Source organism: Oryctolagus cuniculus, chromosome 7 (genome assembly GCF_964237555.1).
Source record: "Oryctolagus cuniculus chromosome 7, mOryCun1.1, whole genome shotgun sequence".
NCBI classification, from domain to species: Eukaryota; Metazoa; Chordata; class Mammalia; order Lagomorpha; family Leporidae; genus Oryctolagus; species Oryctolagus cuniculus.
In genome coordinates, this window is record NC_091438.1 from 94,863,446 (window position 1) to 94,875,704 (window position 12,259).

The 12,259-nt window shown below is 39.6% G+C and overlaps 1 protein-coding gene and 1 pseudogene across 3 annotated transcripts in view; both read right to left on the reverse strand.

Moving 5' to 3' along the window:
• ST6GALNAC5 (ST6 N-acetylgalactosaminide alpha-2,6-sialyltransferase 5) overlaps positions 1–12,259 on the reverse strand; it is a 215,630-nt gene that overhangs the window by 77,550 nt on the left and 125,821 nt on the right. The window lies entirely within an intron of this gene.
• Positions 11,841–11,943, reverse strand: LOC127493898 (U2 spliceosomal RNA; annotated as a pseudogene).

The following is a 12,259-nucleotide window of genomic DNA, read 5'->3' on the forward strand; positions in this document are numbered from 1 at the left end:
AGTCACTGAAAATGAAATGGTGAACTAGAGACACACAATCCTTTCCCTCATGAAGCCAATAGTCTCATAGAAGACGCAAGATGTAACAAACACTTAGATCAATGCCAAAGCATGGAGTGCGCATTACACACCCAAAATGGAGGTTCTTCATGTGTGCTCATAGTTTTCAATGAATGTAATTTGCATTATTTTCTTCTTTCATTTAAAATTAACTCAAGGGGACAGAGTGAAAGCCGAAGGAAGTAGAGAGAGAGGAAGAGAAGGAGCCATAGCAATTTGAAAAGTGCTGGTAACGTGTTTGTCAACAAGACAGTTCAAGGTAGGGTCTACTCATCTACTCTTCATCACTCTGTACCAGATCTTTGCTTCCAAGGCCATTCTGAAGGTGATTCCTAGTATTTCAAGATACTAAATTTTCTATGAGGAAAGCTCAACTGAAGTACCAGTAATGGGTGATTTATAGATTTTGGTGGATAGTTCTTACTAAACATCATTGTCTCTTTAAAATTGACTTTAGAATCAACCCCAATATTGAGATGCATTACAAAGCTGGGGGTTTAAGCTTGAATAGACAGGACAGGAGTCTCCTCAGTCCTTGAGTCTGGCACAAACCCACATTTCCACAAGGGGCCAAGACCACCTTTTTAGCAATTGCCTCCAAAATGTAGACCCAAAGACTAGCCAAAAAATCAAGTAGGACTTCCCTGCCTTTAGCTTGGACTTGTCCTGTGTGTATTTTTCTTTGATACTGCAGGAGATGACCATACTGTGGTCTGATATGGGGATACCCATGAGTTCCTTCCTATTTGTGGTCCAAAACAGCATTTTAGGGTCAGGTTTAGAAGCAGGTTTAACACCTAAGTTACCCAAACTGAAGGTTCCAAGTATGTGTTGTGGTTTTTAACACACCGTCCACATTCTCTTTCATTAAAATAAAACTTAGCAAGAGGTATACATTTCATTGAACAGGAGGCCATAATGCAAATGGCTCCAGAGAAACTTCGGGAAATCAGTAACCTACCCCAGGTCATGTCATTTTGAATTTTGTTATAAATGTTTTGTCCACAGAAAAAATTCTCACCTTCCTGAGTACTACAAAGTCATTTCGGAAAGAGAGCCAATGACCAAATTAATTCTTTTATGGAGCTGTCAGATTTGATTACATTGTTAGACCACATTTTAAAACTCATTAGCAGGAACTATCAAGCCATTTTGTAAGTGATTTTTTCTAACATCTTTACATTTACTGTCCTGGAAGGCTTTTGGTGTCAATCAAAATAGATGACAATGCTAAATCACTGGCTTCATAACATAATTCAATACTCGCTGAATTCAGCTGTCTCTGTGAAATATGACCTTGCCAGAGCAGCTGATTTGCCTGTTGTCTTCTCTGATAAGAAAGATATATTTATAACTATGTTGTGATTCTACGTATATTTCACAGTATCAGAAATATGTTTAATTGTAAAGAAGCTGCTTCTAATATTAGGTGAAAGAATTAACCTTTAAAAGCAGCTCACTTTCTTCTTTTTCTCCTTTTGGGCCAAAGATTCCTCAAATAGATTGTAAGTCAGGAAGCTCCAGAGGAGAGAAATTCACACTTGAAAACAGAAGGAATATGGCTTTACTGGGTGAACTTAATGAAAGAAAGTGAAGACAGTTGGATAAATCTGCACAAAGGAGGCGTACAATGAGCACTTTTCAAAGCTGAAAGCTAAACATAACACAATAGCAATTTAACTGCTTAGGTACAAGGACTGGAGCCTGGGAAAGTCAAGCTTTGCAAATTTCTCTAACCACACAATTCCTCGGATGGAAATCTCAGGGATTTACCAAATAAAGAGTTACAGTTATTATTTATAGCAACACAAGAAAAGCATCCAGTACCTCCCCTTACCCATGGAGGAATGTGTCCTAAGACTCCCCACAATGGATGCCTGAAATTGCAGTTAGTACTGAACCCTTAGATTATTTTTCCAATACAAGCATACCTATGATAATGTTGAATTAATAATCACTGTAAGAGATTAACAACCATATATAAGATAGAAAAATTGCATCAATAGATTGTAATGGAAGTTATGTGAACGGTCTGCATCTATTTAAAGGGTCAAGATGAGCATGTGACGACCTTTTTAGAATGTGGCTGACTACGGATAACTACTGCAAATGCGGAAAGCAGGGTCATGGATGCCATGGATGCCAGGTGACTGCTCCATGTAAGAATTAAGTTCTCATGTGACCAAAGAAGAACACAGCCATAATCCATATTTTTCACAGAATTCATTAGACAAAGCTGCAGAAAAATACAACACTGAAACACGGAGAGATGGTTCTGCTTAATGGAAACTAAGAATGAACTATGAGTGTAGGCTAATAAAGGCCTCACTAGCTTAGCAATCATTGATTGAGTTTTACCATTTTCCAAATTTTTCCTTGAGGGAGAGGATTATCAAGAAACATTATAGTACCATGTGGTCCTTTTGGGCTTGTGTTTGCCAGGTAGAAGTTTCAAAATCTAATTACTGGATGGCACAGAGGACAAAACACTGCAACCTCAAAGAGAGGAAACAACTAAAGCAAGTGAGTTCACAAGGGCAACATGCTGGGGTGATCTTTGAGGTGTTTCTTTTGCAAATGTTTATTAATATAAAGAGAACAGATTTTATGTATTTCATAGGTATAATTCTAAGACCGTATTTCCCTCCCTTCTATTCTCTTTTCTGCCCTTCCTCCCTTCCTCCCTCAACCCCCCTTCTTCCTTTCTTCCATTTTTTCCTTTAATTTTTACAATAACATAATTTCAATTTACTTTATAATCACAGGCTTAATGCACCACTTTGGGGTGTTTCTTAAAGCACGAATAGGAACTCCCAGGAGTAGGAAGGGGGCATGGCACAAGAAAACATTTTCGGGGAAAGGTTGAAGTATCCCTCTTCTAAGAGAGTAAATTGTAAGGATGAAAATGTGGCTATAAAGGCAAGCTTACAGCCATGCTGAGTCAGGTCTTTGTAGCAGAAGATGACGCTCTGACTTAGTATATTAAGTTTCCACCTGCAGCAATGGCAGCCCATATAGGCACCGGTTCTATTTTTGGCTGTTCCACTTCTGATTCAGCTCCCTGCTGATGGTCTGGGAAAGAAGTAGAAGATGACCCAAGTACTTGGGCCCCTGCACCCATATGGGAGACCTGGAGGAAGCTTCTGGATCCTGTTTTTGGATTGGCCTACCTCCAGCTGTTGAGGCCATTTGGGAAATGAACCAGCAGATGGAAAACTTCTCTGTCTATCCCTCTCTCTGTCTGTAACTCTGCCTCTCAAGTAAATAAATCAATCTTTAAAAACCAAAGAAGTAAGGTGTACTGTAGGGTCAACACTCAGTACTCAGGAGTTATTTTTGGGTCTAACAAGAAAGGGAGATATGGTAGGGCCAAAATTTCACTTTAGGCAGGTAACTGGTGAAGGGAAAGGATTAGAGGGGGTACACTTGGAGGCAAGAATGAACTTGGCAGGCTTTTCAGTGCTCCAGCAAAATAACCTGAAGATCATGGTAGCAGCAGAGATTAAGTTCTGGAAGTAGAGACAGCTAGAAGGTTGAAAGACGGAGAGTCAGTTATCAATACACAGTCATTCCGGTGTCGGGCTCCAGGAACACTGTACCACGCAGAGAGGATACAAGTTGACACCGTGGATTTGGACCACCTGCATGTGGGACCCAGCATGGGTACTGGGAATTACTCCTGGGGTATGCATTTGGGAAACTGACCCCCCACAGACTATAGAAACTGATGACTTGCTTTCCATTGTAGGAAGCATTGGTGAAAATTTTGAATATTTGCTTTTTATCTCTACTCAAAAGAAATTTTCTCCATACATTTATCTATGTTTGTTAGAAAATAAAAATGAAGAGAATAGAATGCTAACTAAGTTTGTAATTTAGGACCAGGCATGGTGTGTGTGTGTGTGTGTGTGTGTGTGTTGGGGATCATGGACAAGAAGGCATAGGATACCACTTTGGGTTTTCACATGTAAATTTCAGACACCTGTGGTGTGTCCAGGTGAAAATGTCTAATAGACAGTTAGACCTATGAGCTGGGAGAAAAATAGTTTGAATCCCACTGAAGAAGTTGTGGGAATTGGTGTCAGAGAACTGTACAAATCTGTCTACAATAGAGTAGAACTGGCAGAGAAGTATGCTGAGATAGGAAACCTAAGGATTAAAATGAGGTGGGAAGAAGGAGACTGTTTATGGAGATTAAATTATATTTTCACAGGGAGATTCTGGGTGAAAAGGTAACAACAGTGAAATGATTTTCAGATAATGTGCAGTGAGTACATGTTCAAATAATACTATGGCTTAGCTGTCATCAAGGTGATTATTCATTTGAAAATAATAATATATAACTATGGTGGGCCCTAAAATTCACCATGTAATTGACATATGAGCTCAGATTTATGTCTTCTTTAGGCAAATCTTGTGTTTGCTTTCTGTGAGCCAACAGTCTTTACCGCATGTTGGCGACAGGATAAAATCCCTTGCAAGTTTTGTCTCATTAACTGGTGGATCCCTAGAGTGCAGTTGAACTTCTGTGTGCCTTTCCAGGTCCTCCCTCCACTCTCCTCCCTCTTGTCCTGGGAGACTGACCTTTGTGGATTGATCAAAGCCTTCATTTGCCATCTGGCTTTTAATTGAGTTTGCCTGGTGAGAGGCACTGGCAGGAGCTAGGAAAATGAGATCCAGGAGCTGGGATTTTTCCTTACTTTCCTCCTTATGCGGGCTACATTCCTTCACTGACGGTCACAGCTCCTTTCTGGAAGTCCTCATGATAGAATGCCCTCACTGGGTCTGCAGCATTCCTACCTCGGTCCCGTCAGGTCTAGCGATAGCAGAGAGGCTTCCTGCCATTGGTAAGCCCCCAAATGGTACACCGTCTCTTCACTGCTTTTCCCAGACTCTGAACGAGGATTCGTGGTCCTGCAGGGTTAATCAGTAGCCCCTTTATTCAAATTTCAAACCACACAATTTGAATGTGGTATCAAACCGGTTGCTGCCAGAAAGAGCTTAGTTCATAGAATACTTTGTAATTTGTCAGTGATGAGCCCGGTATTTAGGTGGGGGAGGGAGCAGAAATCAGTCTGGGGAGGGCAGAGATTTCCTGCACTTGGAGTCTGGCTGTCTGCACAGAGCCTTGGAGCCAGCACCAAGATCATCCTCCTAGGGCATTTCTATGTAACCCTTTAGCAACGAGAACCAGAGACAGCAGGAGGCTGAGAAGGTGCACGTCTTGCCCTGACGGAACTGACGGATGTGGGGAGGAAGCCTCAAATGTCTGGGTTTTCAGGAAACTGCTGTTGGAGTTCATACTCAGAACAATCAATTCTGTGGAGGAGAAGTTTCATCAATCAGCCTGCCACACAGTGAGCAATGCCTCCAGTTGCAAAGAAGATATTCTGGTACTATTTTTGGCCACTGTATAAAGAAACTAAGGTGGCAAAAGAAGGAATTTTTCAAAACATAGAAGAATATCTTTCTGGTGGATGTTGGGGATGGAGTGGCAACTCCCAGCATAGACACATGGCCACATAGCTCAGCCACCCCCCAGCCTTGTCTACCTGCAAACTGCCCTTTGGCAAATGAAGAGCCGACAAGGCAAACAAGCACTCAGTTCCTAACAAAACTTCAAGAGAGATTCCAATCTAATTTTAAGCTTTCCTAAAAGCAGAAGTGAGAGAGCTGAGGAGAGGAGCTCAAGATCTCTGTGGGAGAAGCCTGATCTCAGGACATGCCCCCAGCCACCCCCTTCTGTGAAGTGAGAGGTCCCTGGGAAACAGAGCCTGTGCCCCTGATGGCAAAGGTGAGGCAGAAACAGAGTCACTCTCCACCCCATGAGGACCGGAACGAGTCCAGTGAAGAGGAAGAAGCAAGGCCAAATGAAGATTCAGACAGACAAGGGGCACTTTTGGAAGCATCCCATGTTTGTGGAAACTCTGAAGAGATCTTTTGTATTGTGCATCTCCATGCTAGACAGGAGTGCTGAATTGATCCAGCCATGAGAAAACTCTTATTAACAAACACCTGGTCTAGGAAAATGGAAACCATTTACTAATGCATAATCTACAAGAAACATCATGTTGTCTATCTGATGATACTCTAAGGTAAATGAGTAAAAATGGACAAAATGTCTTAACAAAGTACATTGTACTATAAAATATAGGGTAAATAATATTTTTAAAAGTGTTTATTTATATGAAAAGGAGAGAGAGAGAGAGAGAGTTGTTTTACTACCTGAATTCCCTTGATGACTGGGTTTGGGCCAGGCCGAGGCCAGGAACCAGGAACTCCACCCGGGTCTCCCACATGGTTGACAGAGGATCTAATACTTGGGCCATCTTTTGCTGCCTTCCCAGGGGCATTAGCAGGTAGCTGGATTGGAAGCTGAGCATCCTGGACTCAAACTGGTGCTCTGATATGTTATACCAGTATTACAAATGGTAGCTTACCTCACTGCTCCACAGCACTGGCCCCAGTAAATGAATCTTGTGAGTAAATATTTTTGAGATTAATTTGGAGGAAAAAAAACCCAAATGAAGTTATCACTTAAATGGACAAAGATGTATAATAATGCAATACTGGGAGAATTCATGGAGAACATGGTAGGAAATAAGATATGAACCCACAGAACTTAGAAAGGTGTACATTTTTTTAAAAGTATTAAAGAAATTAAAAGACAAAAAGAAACATAAAAGAGAATAAGCACTATCTAAACCCAGTAGATTCATAGAGGACAGGAATGAAAAAGTTAATGTAATGAAGCAGCAATAATAGAAAGACCCAGAATGAACAATGAAAGTACTAGGCTTCAAAGATAAAGAAAAGTTCTTCTGAGCAGACAGATGAAAAGATCAGGTCGATTTTATAAAGAGAGAAGAACCAAGCTAACCTCATATTTTTGCACAGCAACACTGAATACAGATATTAGACCTACAAGATTCTCAAAGAAAGTTCGAGATAAGGACAGTACATTCACACAGACTCTTCCAGGATCAAAGCTACACACAATGATTTAAAGGTGCAGAACACAGAGAAGTAAATATTTTGTTGGTATCTTTTTGTAGAAACTAATAAAGCACAGCATTTGGCCAATCAAGCAGGAGGCTGCTTATATTCACCAATTCCACTAAACTAGAAGAAATGTGTCTCCAATGGAAGACATAGCACAACTGGACAACTGTGAGGGAAAGACGGAAAAATCTGGAGGAATGTTTGCTATTTCATACCCAAGAGCTGGAAGCCAAAGGATTTCTTTAAAGTGACAAACCAAGTAACAAAACATAAGCACAGATAACTGTAACAGGGCAAACACAGGGAAAGCAACACAGACTAAAATCAATACTGCAGGAGAGGTGGAAGGAGAGAAGAGGGCTAGTGATTGAAGTCTTCATAATCATAAATAATATGAAGACAATTCTGAAGATAACAGGATGAAATACATTCTAATAAGAGCAAAATAAAAAACTTCACAAAAGAAAACAAAATGAAGAAAACTGACCATAGAAATGTCAAATTAATTAAAATTTATGTAAAACACATGAGAAGAAGTGATAGCACCAATGCCACACCTATGCCATATCCCTATAACTAGCTGGACCACAATTACTGGGTAAATGAAAGTGATTCCAAATGGGCTATTTGGTACAATAGAGACATATTTAAAATGAAGTGAATCAGAAAAGTAAAACAAAAATTGCAAAATGAACAGATATCTTAGATAAATGGAAACAAAAAAGCGGAGTGGACAGTGAGAGAGAGAGACAGAGAGAAAGGTCTTCCTTTGCCATTGGTTCATCCGCCAATGGCCGCCGCGGCCAGCGCGCTGCTGCCAGCACACCGCGCTGATCTGATGGCAGGAGCCAGGTGCTTATCCTGGTCTCCCATGGGGTGCAGGGCCCAAGGACTTGGGCCATCTTCCACTGCACTCCCTGGCCACAGCAGAGAGCTGGCCTGGAAGAGGGGCAACCGGGACAGAATCCGGCTCCCAACCGGGACTAGAACCCGGTGTGCCGGCGCCGCAAGGCGGAGGATTAGTCTAGTGAGCCGCGGCGCCGGCCCCTAATAGAGCTTAGTAATTGACAATATTGAATATTTATACAGCACTTGCTATATTCTAAGAATTATTTCAAGGGCAGCATATATGCTCACTTATGTAATCTTCTCAAAACCCAACAAGACAGTTGCTTTCAGGATGTCCATTGTTCTTTTCAGTTGAAGAAACTGGCACTAAGACACATCAGCAATAAGCTGTAAAGTCAGTATTGAAACTTGGTCAACCCAGATTTTGTGATTTTAATGGTGATATTTCCTGCCTATTCAGGCAAGAAAGCTTTAAATGAGAAAAAAATGTCAAAGGTACAATTCACAAAGCAGAATATAACAGTTATAAACTGCACATGCATCTAAAAACTGGTATTAAGATTGACAGAGTAAAACCTTAGAGGGATTTTTACAAAGAGAAATAAATAAGCAGAAAATTGTAGCAGAGGTAACATTAATTTTTAAACAGCATCATTGAAATAAAATTCAGATGCCACACATTTTACTCATTTAAAGTGCATGACTTGCTGGTTTTTAGTATATTCACCAGGTTGTGTATCCATCACATTTTCATTAAACCAAAAAGAAATGATGGACTCACAGCAGTCATTCCCAGGATCCTTTTGTCTGCCCCCTCCCAGCCCTCGGCAGCCAGTAGTCTATGAGGGTACAAAAGTTCATGGAAAAGGGAGTTAAAAGGTAGTTTTATTTTTTGCAAATAATTTTGACATTCATTCATGTAAAGGATCTTCAAAAAGTACATGGAAATGCATGCTACCAAAAAAATGGAAGGATTTCACAATTTTTTTTTGCAACAAAATATACTTACCTTTTAATTCCACTTTCTATGGACTTTCGGAATTACCCTTGTACTTCCTGTCACTGTCCATTTTCCTGTTATAGGCACTTCATGTAAGTGCAATCAGAAGCCATGTGGGCCTTTGTGACTGGGTTCTTTCACTGAGCGTATATTTTCAAGGCTCATTCATGTATGTATCTGTACTTCATTTCTATTTGCTACTGAATTGTATTCCATTGTATTTATGTACCAGATTTTATATATCATTTCATCAGCTGACGATCATTTGGAATGTTTCCATTTTGACTATCATGCATAATGTTGCTATAAACATTCAGATATAAGCTTTTGGTGGATATAGAATTTCCTTTCTTGTGGGTAGATACACAGTAGTGGAATTTCTGGGTCACACAACAACTCTATGCTAACTCTTTGAAGAACTGTCAGAATGTCTTCCAAAATGGCTGATAATTTATATTCTCACCAGCAGCAAAGGAGGGTTCCAATGTGTCTACATCCTCACCAACACTTGCCATTATCTGTTTTTTTTTTTTTTAATATAGCCAACCTAATGGGTGTCAAGTAATATCTTAACATGATTTGGGATTTGCATTTCCCTAGTGATTAACAATAATTAATCCAGGTGTCTACTAGCCATTTGTATATCTTTGGAGGAAGGTCTATTCAGATCTTTTATCTATTTTTTAATTGAGTTATTTGTCTTTATTATTAAATTACAGTTTTTTCATATATTCTAGATGCAAGTCCCTTGTCAGGTAATGATTTGTTCAAAATTTCTCATGATCTTTGGGTTGCCTTTTCACTCTTTTGACGATGTCCTCTAAAGCAAAAAAGCTTTTAATTTTGATGCTTTCCAGTTTGTTTTTTCCTTTTGTTGCTTGCGTCTGTGGTGTCATGTCAAAGGTTCCATTGCCTCATGAAGGGATTTTGTACTTTTAGCTCTTACATTTCCACCTCTGATTCATTTTGAGTTAATTTTTGTGATGCAAGTTAGGGCCCAACTTCCTTACCTTCATGACTGTATCCACCTGTGCCAGCACTATTTCTTGAAAAATAATCTTTTTCCATGTAAATGAGATTTGTTTATTTCTATTTAGAGCTCATTAGAGAAAAAAATTTGAAAAAGTATACAAGTGCTAAATAATTTAATACCTAGCACTAAATGACAAAGTATTGCTGATATGTTCAAACTATATACTGTGAAAATCCAGATTTCAGGATTTTATTTTGTATTTGTGTAACATTCACCAAAATTAACCACAATTCTGAGCCTCAGAGAACATTTCAATAAATTTTAAAAAGCATAAAATGTCTGGCCACTGTCTCTAATTACAATGCAAAAAAATTAAAAATTAATATGATTCAGAAAACAAAGGTCCAGATCACTTAAAAGTTAAGAACTTCTTTCATACAACTCACAGGCACAACTGAGAAATATCCAAATATCTATAAAAAGAGATGGTAAAAATGCCATATGTCAAAGTTACTCAAGCAGAAGATAGTTGTCTTCACAGCAATTCATAGAAACATTCAATATGATAAGTGATTAATGACTTCAGCTAGTTAATTAACTTTTTAAAAGTATTTTCCTTTAATAATCAAATGGAATGAAAATAAAAGTATTGAATATATGTTTCAGCATATTGGGAACAAATTGAAGGCAGAAATTACTACGGATAGCCGGCGCCGCGGCTCACTAGGCTAATCCTCCACCTTGCGGCGCCGGCACACCGGGTTCTAGTCCCAGTCGGGAGCCGGATTCTGTCCCGGTTGCCCCTCTTCCAGGCCAGCTCTCTGCTGTGGCCAGGGAGTACAGTGGAGGATGGCCCAAGTCCTTGGGCCCTGCACCCCATGGGAGACCAGGAGAAGTACCTGGCTCCTGCCATCGGATCAGCGTGGTGTGCCGGCCACAGCATGCCGGCCACGGCGGCCATTGGAGGGTGAACCAACGGCAAAAGGAAGACCTTTCTCTCTGTCTCTCTCTGTCTCTCTCTCTCACTGTCCACTCTGCCTGTCAAAAAAAAAAAAAAAAAAGAAATTACTACAGATAAAAACATATAATGAGAAGAAATAGATGTGCTAGGACATTATCATGCACAATTTGAGCCTTAGGCTAGCAGTATTGGTATCCCTGGGTACCGGCAACAAATGCAGAATCCTGGATCCCAGGACAGAACTACTGAATCAGGGTCAGCACTGTAGCTAGACTTCTAGGTGATATGCAGAGAGTGCAATGTTTGAAAAGCAATGATTTAGACACTATAATAACCAGATAAATAAATACAAATACACAACACTCCAATTATTAATTATTAATTTCAATTAAGGGAAAGGAGGAGAATATTCAGGTTCACAACTAGAAGATGGCATGGAAAGAAAACCATTAAAACAGAGGAAATGAAAATATTATAAGGCACTACTTTATTTTGATGCAAATAAGAAAACCTATATAAAACAGAATTTTCTAGGAAACTGTAATTCATGAAATGTGAACAGGAATACCGAACAGTCCTATGTGGACCAACTTTTATAGACAAACAAATCTAAAGCTTGTGGGGCAGCCATTTGGCCAACAGTTAAGACCTTCCATCCTACATTGGAGTTGGAGTTTGAGTCCTGGCTCAACTTCCTGCTCCAGGTTCCTATTAATATGTACTCTGGAAGGCAGCAGGTAAGAGCTCAACTATGCTTGTTCTTGCCCCTGATCCGGGAGACCCTGATGGAGTTTTCAGCTCCTAGCTTTGGCTTGACGCAATCCTGGCTGTTGCTGACGTTTGGGGAGTGAACTTGCAGAGGGGACATGTCTGTCTGTCCGTTTCTGTACCTGCCTTTCAAGTAAATGAAGAAAAAATAAAAATTTTAGAAAAATAGAAAACTGTTAAAGATCTATCTCTTCTGAAACATACAGGAAAAAAAAAAACAGGCTCAGACAGATTTACAGGAGACTTCTACTAAATCTTTATACAATGAAGAAATCAAACTGATAAAAACAGATACTACTCTTGATCTTAGCCTAAAGGCCTCGAAGCGATATACAATGAAGAAATTACACGGTGATTTTAACACTTTCTGAGCTAAGACCAAAAAGGTATAGTTCCAAGATCTTTGATGTAATCAGCATACCAAGTTTCAAAAACGAATAAAAGCAAGAGAAAACTATAGACACCTTCACTTTTGGATGGTGTAGCAAAAACACTAAATACGTTATTAGCAAATAATTTAAAAAGGCTTTTTCATAACCTAATAAACACATTAGATGTAAACTCTATGAATTATTGTAGAACATGTATGTATGCAAACACTGCCCACTTCAAGATTCCAAACATTCCAGCACCTGAGAAATCCCCT